The sequence below is a fragment of the Acyrthosiphon pisum genome, chromosome A2 (assembly GCF_005508785.2).
Source record: "Acyrthosiphon pisum isolate AL4f chromosome A2, pea_aphid_22Mar2018_4r6ur, whole genome shotgun sequence".
NCBI classification, from domain to species: domain Eukaryota; kingdom Metazoa; phylum Arthropoda; class Insecta; order Hemiptera; family Aphididae; genus Acyrthosiphon; species Acyrthosiphon pisum.
Window position 1 is genome coordinate 44,930,171 of NC_042495.1, and position 19,255 is coordinate 44,949,425.

The following is a 19,255-nucleotide window of genomic DNA, read 5'->3' on the forward strand; positions in this document are numbered from 1 at the left end:
CAAAACAAATCAAAATATTTTGAAAAATGTATTACGTATAGAAAATGGAAATATAAACAACCAGTGAACATTTCATGTATCTACAGTCATTCGTTTTAAAGTTACACCAGAAACCCAAAATCAATTTTCTAGAAAACAGATTTTGCGTAAAAATTCCCGTTTTTCCTTAATTTTTCTTTTGCTTTTCACGGCGCTTTTGATAACTATATGAAATTTCAAATTTTGACCTCACGAATGCACCAACTAGATTCACTTTACCATCAAACAAGATACTGTTGAAGAAAATCGAAGCTGTTTTACTGTCCCAAACCGTGATAACAGACACAAAAATAAAAAAACACACATCATTGTAAAATCAATACATTCATCGTTCCACTCAGAATCTAAAATTACTTAAATAAAGTATTAATACAATTTTTATAAATAGAAATTTTTTTTGAAATCATGTACATTTAAATCATGATAACAAAAATTGCATAAACTTGTATTGAGGGCATTGCTGTCCAAAAACTGTTCTAATTTTTGGAACAATGACATATAGATTTAAGTCTGGTAGAATAATTATGACTTGGTACAAGAATGTCATCTTCAAAATTGTATTATACATTAATAAACAAATATTTTTAAATTACAAAGATTTTAAACTTGATATATTTAATTCTCTATATAATTTAGAGGTTTAAAACAAGTGAGGCATATTAAAAATGAATTTGACCAGTGAATTTAGCGTTACTCCAAGGTTGTAGAGTCGTAGAGATGTGTTACGTATGTACCTGCCTAAAATGAAATGATTGATTGAACAAGTGCAATGTATGTTAATTTTTTAAGTTTATAATTTAAGATATGTTTGAGCGATTTGAAAATGTAAAAAAAAATGTTTAATTGTGTTATTAATATGATTGATATTCATTAATATGATTAATATTCCATTTTAGGTTTTCATCAATGTAAATACCCAGATATTTAATTGAAGCTACCCGATTTAATTACACATTTAAAAACACAGTTAAAAATAATAAATCGTTGTGTTGATATTAATAAGGCAGTTGTGCGAATCAACGGTAATTTTTCGGTCTTCAGATAACAAATTGTTTCTTATTCCGAATTGAATAAATTTAGTTTTTTCCATGTTCATTGATAAGTGATAACAAATTATTGTCCACCCAATTTTTAACTGTCGCCAAACTATTCCCTGTTATTTTGTATAAGTCATTTATGTTATGATTCTTTACTAGAATAACTGTATCGTCAGATAAACAGATTAATTTTATTGTGTACACATATTGAGAAGGCCATTAATATAAATTGTGAACAATAATGGCCTAAGTACAATACCTCGTGCACACATAAGAATCGTTAGTTGTTTTAACTCCAAATGTAGTTAATGTCCAATACATTTGAGCGTCGATTTTGATTTAGGACTCAATAAGTGTTGATTTAACTACTATTCAACATAATTAAAACGACTTAAAGTATATTGTTAGGATAATTACATTATTATGCTATATTAACATATCATAACGTAGTGAGATTAACTTTCGTAATGTTGTGAATTGAGTTTTTAAAGTCGTTTCAAATTAAAAAAACGTTACAGTTGAAATTACTCCAAGATACGGAACAATGGTGTTAAAAATAATAATTAAAACAAAAATAAATGGTTCCCATGAGGGATTCGAACCCGAGACCTTTGAATTCTTACGGTTTACAAATCTAACACCTATAAACCTACCTACCTACCGGCTCGTGTTACCTACCTATCCCACAAAAATATACCGGGTACAACTATATATATAGTGTAACGTAACCTGAAAAATATCTAGGGACACAATTTCGTGTTTGGGACACAACTCGTTTGTGTAACCAATTCGGTATAGGATTATTAGGTATTATAGGAGTAAAGTTATTCCTTCAGAAAACCCTATAGAAGTATAGAGATTTTTTGTCCCTTACACTGATCGTAGCTTTAATTTGCTTCTTGAAGATATGCAGTATTGTCCATATTGGTTGCTATGCCTTTTTCGGTGTAATTCAAAGATTAGGTACACATTGCTCTTCTTCTACTAAATAGATAGAGAATTCTTTTGTAGTTAATTTTGAATTAGTTAATGCGAACAGTAAAAAAAAGTTGTTGTTTTAAAAACAATTGAATATATAAATTGTTGTTTCATTTCACATCTTTGCAGTGGACTTCGCAAATCCTATAAGGACGGCCCTGCACCTAAATGTATCTGCCTGTAATATGTTAATAATTTCACTTTCACAAAATAAAATAATTGTGAATTGATTATATTATACAGCGGTGACGCGCGTATACATGACATTAAAATCGTAATTAGGTACCTACATACATGTAATTATTACAATTTTTATTTATACCGATTCTGTTGTGATCATCTGCTGCAAACGGCAATAAGATAACAATAACTGTTGCGCATTGCGATCATATTCCTATATAATTATAAGTCTATTATTACGATATATAATCGCGCAATATACATAATATACTGCGCGAACGATATATTATAATATAATATTATGTATGTATATACACAATGGGCTGCGGTGCAGCGGTTGGAGAAATTACATTCAAACATCACGGCATAATATGTCGACTGAAGTCATCAAGTCGTAAAAGGTCACTGCTATATTATATCGGCGTAGGTTGGGCGAACGCGACGAATACGAATATAATATTATAATATATAATAATAATAATAATATAGGAGTCGTCGCGCGCGCGTGGTTTGTATATCTATATATATATTATATGCGACGTGAATCAACAATCCGAAGTTCCTTAGCAGCAGTGGCCTGGAAGCGTTAGGTGTATTACCTACAGGTAATGAAACAGAAGCGGAACATCGACTTTCACTCGTAGAGATTATAGCGAATAATAATATAGTATAATGCGTTGTGCCGATACCTATGATATTTTACCGCAATTGGACGATTAACGCCTATACAAGGTCATTGCGTATATAATATAAACATTAGGTACCTGCGCGTTATACCGATGATTGCCACCGACCAATGTATACATAACAACATAATGTATATGATAATATTATTAAGCATAAAAAAATTGAAAACAAATGATCTATTCACAAAATATCGTTGTACAAAATAAAAAACCACCGGATGTACGCCAATAATATTCTAATGCACGGGGTACCGTGAATAGGTCTCTATAGGTATAGCCGGTATAATAGATACCTACCTATAAGTGTAGACGTATAGTATGTGTTACGGCAACAATTTTGTCATCATCGCCGGAGCTGAACAGAAAGATTTCAACGATGACGGCAATTCGCATCACTGATATTAAGTGGGATTATGATATGTCTATATATGTATATTGTATAGGACTCTATATTCTATAGTGTACCTATGTCCTATATATACTGTGTGTCTGTGTATATAAGTATACAATAATAATATATAATATAATGACAACATCGTCAATGTTGCCGAAATGGGTATACGTGTCACATCTGTATAGACGATGCTTATTTTGGTTTTAAGTCTTACACGAATTAATTTACCTCACACGATTATAATAAAATATCAGTAATACCAAACGTATTTTTTTTAATTATAAAGTAATAAATGTCATTAAATCGAAAAAGTTTAAATATAGACCTTATACAAATTCACTGTTGTATCGGATATCGGTTCTGACCGGAGTAAATACATTACTCAATATATTTTAATATATTGTTATATTTTTAGTTTTTACTAAACATAATATGAGTGTTCAATGTTCATAATAAATAAAGTAATATACCCATAATGGCATAATCAATAACATCACATTATGTGCTAACTTTATTATAATGTATAGGTTGTAGGTACATTATACATAAACCTACAAGTAGGTAACCAAAATGCAATAAAAGTTACAAATCTGAAAGAACATGTCCATATAGTATACAGTGTATCCCAGAAGTCCCGTATCACCCTTAGTATCTCGGTGGAAAATCAATATATTTAAATGCAGTTTGTTTTACAGTCATAATTATGGAAATTCTAATTGAATAACATAATATTTGATTTTTTTTCAAAAATTCAAAAATTATCAAACATTTTTTTTAGGAAAATAAGTTTATTAATTTTCCAAGATAGCAATTTTGTTGATCACATTTTTTAAAACAGTTCAAAAAAAAATATTTATATTTAATGAAAATCGCCCAAGTTAGGGCTAATTATTATTTTTAATTTTAGCCAAAAAATCAGCGTGATTGTAATAATTAACATGCGAATCGTATTTTGCTAATGCCGTATGCATAGGTAACATAACTATTATTCTTAGAAATTCACAATAATAATTAGCTCTAACTTGAACAATTTTCATTAAATTTTAATATTTTTTTTTTGAACTGTCTTAAAAAATACGATCAACAAAATGGCTATCTTGGAAATTTAAAAAACTTATTTGCCTAAAAAATTTGTTTAATAATTTTTGAATTTTTGAAAAAAACAAATCGAATATTATGTTATTCAATCAGAATTTCCATACTTATGACTGTAAAGAAAACTGCATTTAAATATATTGATTTTTCACGGAGATACTAAGGGTGATTCGGGACTTCTGAGACATACTGTATAGGTAGTATAGTTATCACTTATCACCTACGTATACAACTATATAACTGAAACGTGAATATTACCTATTTAAAAATATAGATTATTAATTTAAAAAACGAAACAATAATAGGTATAATACAATTTTAGAAACGTAAATGAATGCTAAGTCACACTGTAATATGCCAATATAATTATAATTGTTCCATTTGAATTATGTTGAGATCGAAAAAAAACCGTTCTCGCTTAAAACGACTACAGCTAGGCTGTTGCAGTAGTAGCCAGTAGGTACATATCTGTTACGAACGCAGCATGTATATAGGTAGGTACCATATAACTATGCATCTAAATACCTAGGTATATTATTATTTTTTAGCATCCCACTGTTAATTATGTAAACGATACATTTTTAGTATTTTTACTCACGTAATACCTATACAATCATAGTACCTATACATTACACTGTACCTATATAATATATATATATATATATATTATATACACAATATACATAACCCTATGAGTATTTACTATTTAGTTGCCTATACCTACCCATGTTGTCTTTTAGGCAACAGATAATATTATATATATTATTATGTATAAGCGTATATTTTATGCGGTACCTAGACACCGGTTGACCTAGACAGTAGATTCGCGCGTATATATAATATAAAAATATATTATGTCAAACGAAACGTTCTCATACATAGCGCGCAGTGTGTGGCTTATAATATAGTTATATACCTATTATACCATTTACGTATTATCGTGCATTGTTGTTATCAAACACAATATGATTTTCTATCACATTACAAACTGCAGTATAATACTATATTGTATACTGTGTATGTATATACAGCAGCTGCAGGTACCCGTGGCAACGGTGACTTTCGTTGAGCAACTGTCGCGAGTTTTGATCCGGTCAATAATATAATGTATAACAATGCAACCGTTATCGGTTGTGTTGCAACGCCAAATTGAACGCTGTCCCGAGCGTTTAAAAAAATGTACACAAACGTTTTGAAACATATACGATAATAGGTAGGTACCTACAAGCGGTTTCGTTTGCGAGCATGTCCATATAAAATTACTGTATTTATAATAATATTATACACCGCTATAGTGATTCACCAACGACGCTAACCCGCATTTTTTCGTTAAATTATGCATTTATTTAAATTCTGATCTTTGGAATTTTTAAGTATACTTAGACTTACTATTAGGACCCTATTTTAAAATACTTGGATTTGTTATACCATTGAAATAGCGTGTACTGTGACGATATAAACTTTTAGTTTTCAAATGAAAACGACCTTGATTATTGTAAATTATTAAGCAGACGGGTTTTATGAAACTATTGATGTGTATCTCTATCTAAATCAACATTGTATAGAATAGTTTTTGAGTTATTAAATTACATGTTCTAAACTTCTAAAGCCTAAAGGGGGATTAACACCTCGTCGTGTGGTGTGAAATTATCACGGTTACCACAGTTACCAAACGATACCGAATAGTTGAATATATGCGGTATCATTTGGTAGTTGTGGTAACCGTGATAATTTCATACGACATGACGAAGTGTGAATCCCCCTTAAAGGTAATACTACCTGGTAACCTAATCTAATAATCATAGCCCATGATAATAGGTCTAATAAATATGAGGGCTACGATGATTTAAAAATTATTAATAACTATCGCATTATAGAAACATTTTACAATCTGTAAAATTGTCCGTGCAGTTTATTAATATTTACATAACAAACTTATTCTTACACAGTTTTTATATTTCATTTAAAACCATTGTTAGGGATTATCTCCCTAAGTACATAAGTACCTATAATTTTATGATTTAGAAACTAATTGTCAAACTTTGATTTTGTTGTATCAACAATCCCAAAACATCTGCTTCACGACTAAAAGTAAAAATGGTGATTCTCATTTGAAAAAAAAGTTTGTATTGCTACAAAACACTGATTAAAATGCACAAAAAAAAGGTGGGTAAGTGGATGTTGCTCTGCTGTACAGTAGGTTACAAGTAGGTCACTGTATAATGGATAGTATTAAATTTAAATTCAATGATATAATATCACTGTATAAGAAAAACGATTCTGAGCGGAGACGGTTTGTCAGTCTAGGTATTAGACATACCTATTATAGGTATACTTATCTATAGTATTAAAAAAAAATTGACCTATAATACATATCAATAATAAATTCCAAATTAATCATATCACAATATCCATTAGGTAACGCGTTATACATCAACAACAAACCGCGGTACTATCATAGATATATAATAGTATACTTTAGAAGTTTCAAGTACCCACAAATAATATTATACAATCACAACAAAATAACTAAAATAGTTATTCCAGGTTTTTTAATATGTAATTTCGTCCAAATTTGAACTTAAAATGACTATAAAAATAAACTGTGCTTATGTATTTCTTAGAATTTTTGGTAACAGAATTAAATATTTACGTGGAATCTTGTTTTAAATTTTCAATCCTTAGATATAAAAATTAAACATTTTATACATTTTTAACTACAAAATAATTATTCAATGTTAAATTTGATAAATTTTGTCAAAATTTCAACTTCAAATGCTTATAAAAAATAATTGTGCCTATATATTTTTAATATTTTTCAACTGATATTGTACAATGTATCAGGAGCTTTGTATTAATTTTTTACACTTTTTGGCCCAATAGATAAAACTTTATTGATTTTTATAGAAAAAAAACTAAAAAAACTGAAAACTTACAATGTCCGTAAACAGCTCAAAAAGAGTCAAATTGTTTTCAAAATATTATCGTATATAGAAAATACTAATATAAACATTCAGTGAAATTTTCAAGTTTCTACAGTCATTCGTTTTTTAATTACAACAAAATAAGAAAATCGTTACGTAAGAAATCGAGTGAATATCAAATGTTGTAAAAATATGAATTTCAAACGCTCATAAAAATTTAATTTGAGTTTCTTATAGACATTGTTTTTTGATAAAGGTAGATTATCCTATAAGGAATCTTGTATTACATTTTAAAATCTTAGTTCTAAAAAGAAAAATTTTTACGAATTATTAACTCAAAATAATTTACTAATTTTCGTGATTTTTACATATTTTCTCAATTTTTGAACTTTAAATGCTAATAAAAAAAAACTGTGAAACTGTGTGAAGGATTTTTAATATTTTTCAAATGTTATTGTAACAATATAGTAGGAGCCTTGTATAGTTGTATTAAATGTTCAAGTATTTTTACTCAACAAATAAAGTTTTATTGACATTCATAGAAAAAAAAACTAATTAAATTGGAAACTGAAATTGTCCGTAAACAGTTCAAAACAAATCAAAATATTTTGAAAATGTTATCATGTATAGAAAATGGAAATATAAACAACCGGTGAAAATTTCATGAATCTATAGTCATTCGTTTTAAAGTTACACCAAATACCAAAATCAATTTTCTACAAAACAGATTTTGCGTAAAAATGCCCGTTTTTCCATAATTTTTCTTTCATGTTTTTCACGGCGCTTTTGAAAACTATTTGAAAAATTTTACTTTTGACCCCCCCCAAAGTACCAACTAGATTCACTTTCCTATCAGAAAAGGTACTGTTGAAGAAAATTCAAGCACTTTTACTGTCCTAAAAGGTGATGACAGACACAAAAAAAAATAAAAAAAATAAAAAAAAAACACACATCATTGTAAAATCAATACATTCATCGTTCCACTCAGAATCTAATACAATCATGTGGAAGTATTATAACCCGTATGGCTTAGATAGGTATGCATAAAAAAATTCAAACATCATATTTTGAATAAATGCATTATAAATGGAAAAGAAAGGGGTTGGATCATGCATGGCGAACCACATTGCTGTATAATATACGCGTTGCTGCTAATCGTACATTTGTACCACAGTATATGCATAATATTATATTATTACGGGTTGAAGAAATAATTGTACAATACAAAATAAACTATTATGTTAAAATATTAAAACGCCGTTGTAGACACACAGCACGCATATACCGATATACTGATAGATAAAGGTACTGCAATACCAGCTATGTGTAAATATACTGTCACCAATACATTGTATTTTTTCAAATTACGTGTACCTACTACCGCAGTTGGAATTTGCCACACTAATGTTTATAGCTTGACAAATGGGTTAAGCGATTTTTTGTCCAGCCTTATCGGTTTTTATTTTCAACAATAACACAATACCTAAGTTCTTTGAATGTGGTACACTGGTACAATAATACGTTGACAGCTAAAGGTACCTAAACAATACTCGTGTACACTTGTAACTACTATTTATTAATTTAAACAATATTGGTATGGTAATAATATTCAAAAACATAATATTATAATGTGCTGCTTTTTTTTTCTGTCAAAATTATTAATTTCACTCAAAAATTACAATATGCTATGCGTATAGTCACCACTCAAATATTATAGTCTCCAAACTATTATTATATATATAAATATACACCTATATAATAATATAGTAAGCATCGTGATATCCATATTCATGGGAAAAAATAACATTGAAGTTTAAAACACGTATATATGACAATACATAGTTTTCTGACGGTAATTTCGCTATTAAAAACCGAACAAAGACAACATTCCAGAAAATTTAAATTTGTATAGCCACTTATCTCAATACCCATAATATTATAATCTTCAATGCAACACGAAATATTGTTTTCAAAGTTCCAACCGAGGCCTAACAAGAAATTATATTCTCACGGTTACCCGGTGACCCTGCCCGTCTGCCTTTGTCTACACGACTGATCATGATGGTACCTACAATACAATATACGGCAATGTTATAATATTATATTATACTGTCATTGTTCTTATTGTAAAAGTGTCTGTAACTATGATAGGTACCTACCTACGCGATGTTGTGATTATGACTTGAATCACATATTATAATATAATATTGTAGTAAAATGGTTTAATTGTGTTGCTTTTTGTAATATTTACATAAATTGACAGAGCAGTCGTATTATTATACATCGATTACATAATTGTCTACAAAAACGATGGTTACTAAGACTTGTTAAAAAAAAAAGAATGTAAGTGCTAACAAAGTGTGACAATTGGCCCAATAACCTAGGTTGTCGAATGAAATTGTGTCGGCCAATGTTTAATATCCATGACATTTTGCTCCGTTGAGTATATAGTCGTATTCAATACGCCTATACATACATAACCACTATACACCGACCACCACTATTTAGCAACTATTGCAAATCAAACAAAAAAATCTTTTAGATTAAATTGCATAATAACAAAACGGCGCGAAGAAGTTACACAGGCTGTATGCTAACAAAGCATCTGTTTATAGAGTAATCTAATTAATTAGATGGAAGACAAACTAACTGGTTTTTTTAATCGGTGAAAACAAACCTACAATTATAAATAATTAAATAGTTCATATTTGAATAAAATAATATCAGTGAAATTTCAAAATATTATTCCTAATCAATATTCAATGTCGTTTGATTAACTATAGAAATTTAATCATGATAAAAATTGTATACCTAACCATAATATAAATATACAAACGGTTTTGTTGGGTACACAACTACGTTATATAGTAGATATTATGACCATATTCTTTAATTTTAAATTTATATAGGCACATATTGTATATTATACTATTATGTTGTATTATGTATATGGAATTTCTGGAACTATTTAAAAAACAAACAGTTTTTAATATTATATAACTATATTTAGATTAAAAACGGATATTTTTTTCCAAATAATAATATCGTTATACTTTCAATAGCTAAAGATTACTGGAAAGAATCTACTTCATGTATATCAAATTGATTCATGGAAGCTAGGTTTACTTATGGCATATTATGATTATAATTATTTTTCTATCCATGGGAATTTTAAAATTTAAAAATAAATCTTTATATAAAGAGTAGGTAGTCGACGAAGGACATCGTAATATCTTCAGAAGAATGAAGATGTCTTGTGATATTTAAAAATAATATAAATAGCACAAGGTAAGTGTATTTGTAAGACTGCTTTAAAGAAAACAAATGGGTACCTACCTATATTATGCTATGGACAAAACAATACTCTCAAACAAAATTAAGTGAATTTTTGTTAAAACAAATTATTACTTACTGTAGTTTGTATTACATACAGCAAACAAAAATTAGATATAATTATATCCTATATATTATATTTATAGCTTAACAATTATTGGTGTAGATATTTTTTCATCAAGATTTGTTATTTAACGTTGCGATTGTAATAATACAATGATAGATAGCTTTTTTTCAAGATTTCGCAAATTATGTAATTGTATTAAACTTGTTCAGATGTGCCATTGACTTTTCTTTTTATTCCAAATAGTTATAATAATTGGCAGGTACCTATATAAAATATACCAACGTATAAGCAATATTATAATACGTGTGTCGTTCCAATAGTGATATTGTGTTCTAAACGACAACGGATTTGTTATTATTGGATTTTCTAATTTCTTTTCGCCTTTAACCTAACAGTAAAATATTGCAAACGTGCCGTCTTTTCATGATTCTACCCGACAGACCTTTGACCGTGGAGACGTCTTGAACGGAAGAATTCGTAACCTTGATTAACGTACTTTCACTATACCGAATATCGAATTTATAAATGTATACCCTGCAGTAGTACACTATCTCAAAATTCTCAAACTTTCTCTTCCAACACGTTTTGGTATATATTATTACATTTATTTTTCACTTAGAAACAAACAGTTCGACAAGTTACATGAGTACAGGTCAAAGCAGATGTGCCCAACTTTCACCGTCAACTGCAGCTAACTGGTTGCTTGCGTAATGCACCCATAGTACCTACCGGAAATCGCACCACATCCCTAAATCGTTCAGACACATGTAATAACAATGGATCGTTGCCAAGTTCAATTATATACGATTATTCGGTCATTCCTTAAAAGTAAAATTTTGTATTATAGTTATGCAGTTGGTGATTACATCCCACAATGTCAATCATTAGAATACATTTTTTTTTCATTCTTGACAATGATTAAAACTTGATCGATAACATTGTCGCTTGTACATCGATCTCTGCATGTATCAATAAAAGTGCTAAATAGAAAGTTTAAAAAGAAAAAGTCAACTCGTTCAAACATTTCCTGCAGTCTTGAGTGAATACCAATATTAACCAGTCTTAGTATAAACAAGCATCTATATAAACACTTTTAAACACGTAATAGCAGTATGAATGATAAAACTATAAATGTAATTTTATTCATGATATAATACCTATAAAATGAAATATAAATATTATTATATATGCAATAAAAAATTTGCATTATTCGAATACTCTTTACATGAATAATCGCTTCAGACATTGTCCAGCAGATTTAAACACCTGATGTCCTGATACCTACAGTGATACGTTTTATTTGTTTTTAATTTATTAAACGTAATACCTATTCAAATTTAAATAACTTCAAAACTAAATATTATTGTTGACTTTGCGATAAACTATTTTGTATGATATAATAGATTAATATTTTTTCTAATTTGAATATTTTCATATGCGTTTAAAACAAAAACATTCAATTATTGAATTTTAAAATCTAAACTAATTATTGTAATTTATTCACGTGTAATAATTCAATAATTGTATTAATTATACATATTATGATTCAATGATTGTATTAAACTGTACCTATGATTAAATAAAAACCTAAAATATCGATCATGATTATACGACACCAATTTTTTACTATTAAGTAATAAACTTATAAACTTTTAAGTTATAACTGACTACAATACATGTTACAATTTTAAACATAACTTATTCTTTTATCGTAATCATCAATATTTTTTATAGGTTGAATTTTGTTTTTTTCGCTAGGTATTAAATGTAACTAAATGTAAGTTTAGACTATATTTGTTCATTTCAACAAGTATCTACTTACTAAGTATATATCTTCTTGATATATATGTATTAATTTAATAAAATTAATTGTAATATTGAGCAAAGTACATATTATTACCTACACATTACAATAATACATAGCTATAAATATATTTACGCTTTTATAAATCACATCTATTGATTTTTAAATAAAATAATAATTATCAATATGTTATCATATCATGGTTAGACCTAAAAATATATTGTAAAAAAATCTTTTCTAAACTTTCTGTTTCATAATGTGCGTTATTAATTTGATTTAAAAATGTAGCTTTCCATTGAATTCCAATAAAGTATAAAAATCTACAATTTTAATATTACAAATTCAAATATTAAAAATCTTTTTAAGTATAGGTATACATACCTACATTTTTTTAACGTCCACCTAATTTTTAATTCTATCAAAAAGTGTCCGTGTTCCATACCCAAAAACTATAATATCAACAGACATATAATAATTTATACTTTGGATAAAATGTTACCTTTTATTATCCTAGTGGCCGACAGCGATGAACTTATTAAAATAGAACACACAATAAATGAAAATAGATTCGAACAAACCATTTTGAACATTGTAAATAAATTTTGTTTTAATAATAACCGTTACGTGTATGAAAACATCACATGCTCTGTGGCTGTTATGTATAGCGAAATTACACTAGGTACCTATATAGCGAGCACGTTGGCGGTTCGTTTTTTACTGCGACTGATCGAGTAACCGGCTCGTAGGTACCTATACTATCTATATACCTACACCACCAGAGTTGGTCTCCTGCTGTTGTTATGCTATTATTATACATATACCTCAACTGCACACCGCAGTTATGGTTACGTACCTACCCTTAAAATATAATTTATAGAAGGTTTAACAATAACGTATGATTATAATGAGTTTATGAGTGTTTTTAACTTATATATAATATATATTAAATACCTAGGTATGTATATTAATTACATTATAATATATTATAACCAGTTACCGCACACATCATTTTTTATTAAACAAATTTTTTATAAAACAATAAAGGTCATATTTATTTTATTTTAATAACCATGGTAAAAGTATATGCATAATTAACTTTTTTATTTAACAAATATTAAAATATGATAACTGAACAAGCATAATTTGTTTTCAACTAACAAAACACAAAAGTATAATATGGATTATAGTAGATAGTAGATTTGTAGATTTAATCAGAGACCATCAATTACGAATTGTTTTATTTATTAATTATTTATTCATTAATTGTGTTATTAAACTTATTTATATTAATTGAGCTGTATGCAATTTTCAAAAGAATAAAAGAGAAAAAAAACATAACTTGATATAATTCTATAGTTAACATTTTTAGATTCCGAGTGGAGCCAATGAATGTATTGTATTTGATATGATGTGTTTTTTTCTGCCTGTCATCGACATTTATTGAAACATTTCCAGGTCTTCGACATCATAGTAGGTATATTAGAATACTATGGTTTCTACTTAGATTCTATTTTTATTAGGAGTGCATCATAGCACGTACCTACAAGCAGCCACTCATAGATACGCCTCATCTCTCATCATTCATCAACGTTCACAATTTTAATAATTTATAGTTTTAAATCAATATAATATATATTATCATTACTATAAAAGTCTACTAAAATACATATTAAGTTACTATAGTAACCTTTAGGTACCTAGTTATAGTTGCTATAGTTAGAAAGGATAATGCAATGGGTGATGTGTTTTAGAAGTTGGTTTAGACTGCCACGTTAGTTAGGATAAAAGTAAACTTGTGTACAGAGTATATAGTATATACTATATACTATATTATATTGTACATATATGTACTATAGAACTATAGTAGGTACAGATTCTAGAATAAAATTATGCGTAAATATTTGTCGATAAATAACCTTGATTATTTAGTTAAAAATAACGGTTTGCTACGTAATCATTATGAATTTATGAATAATACCAATTATTATTAATTAATATTTGCTACATAAACATAGGCGAAAATAGGGTGAAAATGTCTATAGCACCACTAACATTTTCCACACTTTGTTTTAAGCTTATTCAATATCATAAAAGTAAGTCTTTAGTTCTCTGATTTAATTATTATTTATTAAGTTATAACTTGTAATGGAGAACATAATATATCTAATAATCTAATATCTATATATATGGAGAATGAAATATATTCATTATTCAACTATTGATTAATTTCTTTTGAATACCTACATTAGCTATTAGGTACTTACATATAAAAATCATAATACATCAAAACACTGAAAAAATACTACCAACTATTTATATGATTGCTTTACCTACTATACTTACTATTGAAAAATGGGAATAATACTATTCTTAATAGAAATAGCAACATACAATTTAATTATGTTCTTTGATATTAATTTCAAAGCTATTTTAAATGTTCTTATAAAGGCATTACTGTACATTAGTCATTATGTATTTATAATACTATACTTATGTCATATAGTGTTATAATGGTGGGCTAGGAATAAAAAAAGGTATGACTCGTATGACCTAGACAGAAAATATACATCTATATACGAAAAAATACTATATCGTAAAAACAAAGCCAGATTTAGCTATTAAGATTTAGGTATAAAGAGCTCACACAAAAGCATGATAAAATAAAAATACAATTGTCTAATGTATACCACTGAACACGATATTTTAAGCACATAAATAAAGTCGATCAGTTTTCAATACATTTAGTTTGAATTATTTATAGAATAAGGCTATTAAAAAAAACTATAGATATTATTTTTTGACAAAATTATTCTACTGTTTATTAAAATATAGTGTACCTACAAATTAAATACATATTTCCATCGTAACTTAAAAAATAATGACAATTTTTATTTCTGTTGTGATAAATAAAAAAGTTCCAATTTTTGAACATATAATATATGGTTTTAATTTCATAATCTCGCACAATAAAAAACGATACGAAAAAGCATTTTGTACATAGCTGAACCACTGATTTTAGAAAAATAATATAGATTAAAAATAGGCCTTTATCGAAGTATATAATATGAGTCTAGCGACCTCCACATAGGTACAGTTGTACCGTCTACGGTTACACTTCGATTACGCTTAATCAGCTGATAACAGATTTTATAACCGGACAAATTCAGCCAATTAAACTACGGTTAACTTAATTCGGATATGGTACAACTGGCCTTAAGTCTGGTCAGCCATATTCATATAAATATAAATTAAACGCTCACGTTGCTAAAAAAAAGGTGATAACTTAATAACCGTCAGAAACATAAATAGTGTTAAATACATAGGTAATAGATGTTAGACCTTTTTTTTAAATTAACTATAATAAATTAAAAAGTAACCAAGTAGGAGTTTCAGCGACCAAAACACTTCCCCAATGTACCAACTATCAGATATGCCTATATATAAATTGCTCAAATTCTAAATAAACGGATTAGTTATCTGCATTTCGAAATGTTTGTGACATACACTTCTAATTAATAGTTCCCAGCTTTGGAGTTAAGCATGTCTCCCAAAGCTACGCAAACAGTGATGTTAAATTTGTTCTTAAGTGTCTTATTAAATTCGTCCACTAAAACACGGTTTACTTCGATCTCTTCATCTTTAGACAAATTGAACTCTGCAGGGTCAACCATGACTGTGGTGTTTTTAATAATGGTATTTGCGATGCATTCGTCATGGTTGAACATATTGCTAGTTGGCACTATGTTGATGTTTTCGATCTCGAACATAACGTAATCCGTGTACTGTTTGCTGTCTTTGGTGAACTGCATTCGGAAAGTGCCGCTCAAATTATGTATGACGAACTCGGTTGTGGAGGTCAATTTTTTGTTAGTCATATCGGTGACCATATTTTTTACTCTTTGATTGGTTTGGTTCAAACCATTAGTAAAGACATCATCGACTATGAGTTATATTCCCGAAGACGTACTGGCGGTAAATCCATTGAAGTGTGGGTCCGACACGTTCTTGAACATGATGTAAGGTGTAATTGCTTGTCTGACTGCGATAGAAATGTTGGGTTGCATTGACTTAGATACACTATCAGCGATGTGTTGGGATGCGACCTCTTCCATGAAGTATCTGTTAAAAAAAGGAAGGTTTAGAAAATTAACTTTAAAAGGGTATTACTACGTGTTAATACTTAAAACTTATAACTTGCATTAATTTGTATTATTAAAATTTTTATTTAATAATTATAATTTATTAAACCATAATAATAATTTTTTTGATAAATAAACAATTATTATATTTACGTATATAGGCAATGATATACAACCCATATCAGTTTTTAGTAATTGCTAAATACGGATTAATTATCCAAATAAATGGGTATGTTATTATATTATTAAACGCAGTATTAACTAATAATACCTAACTAATTATATTTCAGTAATCGTACAACTAAACTTGTATTGAAACATTATGAGTTACAAAAAATAATTTTATCGGTTTTATTATAAATAAATACTAGTAATCTAACTTACTTTAGGTTATACAAATTGTCGACATTTGTCACAACTGGAATGTTTCCTGAAAATAAAGCTTCAACACTTTCATATAAAATGCTTGATTTTGGCACCAAAGATGGATATTTCATGGTGTTTTCCGAAAGAGGAGTATTCGCCTGGTATCTAATTCCCCCTAATATATTGTGATAATTTCCTTGCTCAAAGTATGTGGTATTTGAATAATAATAGCTATGTAAGCGTGATTAATATATGATTATTGTTTATAATTAAAATGTGTGTTGATTCCAACAAATAACAATTAATATGTACTTATGTCTTATATAGACATACCATAGTAAACTATAGAGTGGAAAATAAGTAAAAATTAATTAATACTAATTAATGATGCACACTTGAACACGCACCTACCTGATCAGGTGCCCATTTAACGACAATAAGGTTATGGTTACAATCCCTTAAATCTTAATCCTCTGATTACGATATTGTTGAATACTAAGTCAGTTTCTGATTGATATGTGTGTGTATTCGGTATGGAACATTTATTTTTTAAATATCCAAACGGAAATGGGGGATCATAAACATGACAACTGTATTCAGAGACAACTCTAATTTGATTTGAATACGCATTAAATACAGCTTTTCCAATTTCTTCGTCACTCTTATCATGATAAGATACACGCATATTTCTCGGCAACATTTCAGGTATCGTATCATTGTCATATCTCCAATTTACCGAATCCGATGTTTCATCTAAGAATTATATTATAAACTAGCTGATCCCGTGTACATCGTTTCCCGGCAACCAATAATTATTATTATAATAGCTTCAAAACCCAGGGCAACCATTTAAAAACAAAAATGTCCGTCGGAAATCTCAAAATTCCTGTTTGAGCACCTCCCGGGGTTGGTCCTCTCCCTTTTTAAATTAGCTTATCTTCTGCACAGAGGTCTAATCTATCTATTCATATAAAAATATCTGATCCCGTTCACTTCGTTGCCCATTAAAACTGCCAATGCTAAATGAATAAAATGTTTTACATATCACCATGGCAACTATTTATATACAAATCATTCTATCGGAAATTTCAAAATAAATATAATTGGTTGCCATGGTAATATGGAGATACACACACACACACACACACACACACACACACACACACACACACACACACACACACACATACATTCATTTTTATATATTATACTAGCCGACCCATCACTGCTTCGCCCATGACTGGTTGTTTATTTTGCCTTTGAACGATGATATGCATAATTTTTTATTGAAATTTTTTCATTTAATGTGATCGGCAAGTAAATATAAAAACGGTCATTAAAAACCTGTTGAAATGTTTCTAGCGGTATTAATCTTATATATTTTTATAGCAGATCCCATGAACTTCATTACCCATACAAAATCGCAAATCTTAAAAAAAATATGATTGTTCAAGTATTATTTTATAATAAGGTTAACCTACGTTACAGTTAATGATACATGTAGCCAATCATTAATTAATTTTTTAGCTTTGTTATAATTGTAATTAATATTAACATTCTTCTTTATAGAGAAAGGCATAGAAATGTAATATATAGGACCAAGATAAGCAACAAATTTTTGACCAACTGATTTTTTAAAAAGTGATGTTTTAGCATCGAAAGACGAAAGATCGAAAAGCTCTTTTGTTACTAATTTCATTTTTCTCTACCCATTGATCTAAATGTTTAACCACCCATAAAATAGCTATTTTTTTGAAAACAAAGTCAACTGGTAATACATTGAAATCCTTAAAATGAAGATCAGTTGATCCAACATAGTTTGTTTTTTGTAGACATACACGCACTATCTGTCGTTGATGAAGCAATAAAGGTTTTAGAGCGTTTTCCGAGAGTCCTCCCCAGATTAACAGACCATATTGAAATATTGCTTGATATAGAGCTAAGTATACAGTTCGCATGACACGAACAGAAACAATTTTACGTAGCTTATAAAAACTGTAATTTAAACTTCGTAGACGCATGACTATGTTATTCACATGAAGATTCCATCTCAGGTGATTGTCAAACGTTAAGCCTAGATATCGAGTACTAGATACTCTAAATAATTTTTGACAAACTGTGCCATTACACAATGTGCCATTATCACAGAAATGTAACGTAAGTTCATCAAAATTATCTTTAACATAATTTATCGAAAAGTTCATAAACACAGT

The 19,255-nt window shown here is 28.4% G+C and overlaps 1 pseudogene across 1 annotated transcript in view; it reads right to left on the bottom strand.

Moving 5' to 3' along the window:
* LOC100168006 overlaps positions 1 to 13,276 on the bottom strand; it is an 18,719-nt pseudogene extending 5,443 nt beyond the window's left edge. The window contains exon 1 of the transcript XR_510813.3: positions 13,037 to 13,276. The product of XR_510813.3 is annotated as an uncharacterized LOC100168006 (transcript). The remainder of the gene's footprint in view (positions 1 to 13,036) is intronic.
* Between the last annotated feature and the right edge of the window lie 5,979 nt (positions 13,277 to 19,255).